Consider the following 1881-nt stretch of genomic DNA (forward strand, 5'->3'; position numbering starts at 1 on the left):
GCCTCCACAGGGATGCATGAAAAGCTCTGCTGGAGGTACTAGTTGAAAGTCTGTCAAGCAGGGGCCTCCTCCAGACGTTCCCAATTTACTCCCACTACCAGTTTGGGCTTACCAGGTCTGTCCAGAGTCTTCCCCTGGACATCATCACCTGTGATGATTTACCCCAACCCAACCATTCCCAACAAGAGCAAGCACTTGGCAACAGAGGCAACAAAAAACGTCCTTATTATAGACAATCCATGACTAGCACAGAAGTCCAACAACGAACAACCACTCGGGTTCAGATCAGGGAGGTCATTCCTCCCAATCACACCTCTCCATGTGTCGCCATCATTGCCCACGTGTGCGTTGAAGTCCCCCAGCAGAACTATGGAGTTCCCCACTGGAGCCCCATGTAGGACTACATTCAAGGTCTATAAAGAAGGTCAAATACTTCAAACTTTTGTTTGGTGCATAAGTCAGAGTTTTTCCCTCAGAGAGAGGCAACATTCCACGTCCGTAGAGCCAGCTTCTGCTGCCCGGGTCTGGTCCATCAAGGCCCCTGACCTTTACTGCCATCTGTGTGGCAGTGCTGCCGACCCCAGTGGTTCCTCCCACAGGTGGTGGGCCCATGGGATGGAGAGGGAGGTGCCACGTTGCTTCTTCGGGCTGTGCCCGGCTGGGTTCCGGGGCAAACCTGGCCACCAGGCGCTCACAGATGAGCCCTCCACCTGGGCCTGGCTCCAGACGGGGGCCCCTTGCTTCCTTCAGGCAAAATAACTCTACCTCTTCCTGGTTTACTCATAGGGTTTTTGAACCATTCTTTGTCTGGCCCCTCACCTGAGACCCCTTTGCCGTAGGAGACCCTACCAGGAGCAACAAGCTCCTCACAACACAGCCCTCAGGTTCACAGGGACACACAAACCTCTCCACCACGATAAGGTGATGGTTCCCAGAGAGGACATTTACTAAAGTACTGAACTAAGTACACAATTGAGGTACATTAATTATTATAATTTTTTTGCTCAATTCTACTGCTACTCCACAATATTTCCCAAATCAGATTCATAGTAATGATATGTAATGTAATCAACAAATAAATTATGACATATTATTATAGGTACTATATACTATACTACTATAGTATACTTTATTGATACCTGGATTATAGATCCACAAGCTACCCAGCAGTATATAAAGGAATTAATATGAGCTCCACCTTTACCAACTTGAACAGTAAAGTGAACACTTAATCCATCAACAATTTAATAATTGGATATGTTTTTTTCTGCAAATATATTTTTAAACTTGGCACATTTTTAATGATTTTTTAAAAATGTTTTATTTCTTTATTAATATAATAAGTTGTCACAATTTTTTCAAGTACAAGCAAGGTCTTCTCCTTTTGTGAAAAAATAGAATAACTTAACACCCCACACCCAAGTCCAGGTATAGGGGTTTTGGATCTGGACCTGTTCTCAGTGGTCTACAAGTTTCCCTTAAATGTCCCCCCTACCGAATTGGTAAGCTGTGAATCGGAAGCCAACTTCAGCGTCGTCAGATACTGGATGTTTTTTATCTATTTTAATTTTGTTAGCTATTTCAACCATTTATTATTTTTGCATTACTGCAACTGTGCATTCATTACTTCATTTTTAATCATATATCCATTATTTATAACGTAAGCTTTTTCACCTTTTGTCCAATAGCTCACTATTTCAACTTTAACCAGTAGGCCTTCTCTTAGCTAATTATTTCTACTATTCGCCAATGACTTAAACTATTTCATGCAGTTATCCGTTACTTGACTCAATTGCAACAACTGTTCAAGTATTATAGAAATGCCAGATTAGACTATTACTCATCACTAATAGAAGAAAATAAGAAGAACCCAAGGTTTCT

At 42.4% G+C, this 1881-nt stretch overlaps 1 protein-coding gene across 1 annotated transcript in view; it reads left to right on the plus strand.

Moving 5' to 3' along the window:
- LOC116703247 (transmembrane protease serine 9-like) overlaps window positions 1-1881 on the plus strand; it is a gene marked incomplete in the record, with an annotated part of 81409 nt that overhangs the window by 60676 nt on the left and 18852 nt on the right.

This window comes from Etheostoma spectabile, chromosome 15 (assembly GCF_008692095.1).
Source record: "Etheostoma spectabile isolate EspeVRDwgs_2016 chromosome 15, UIUC_Espe_1.0, whole genome shotgun sequence".
In the NCBI taxonomy this organism is placed as follows: domain Eukaryota; kingdom Metazoa; phylum Chordata; class Actinopteri; order Perciformes; family Percidae; genus Etheostoma; species Etheostoma spectabile.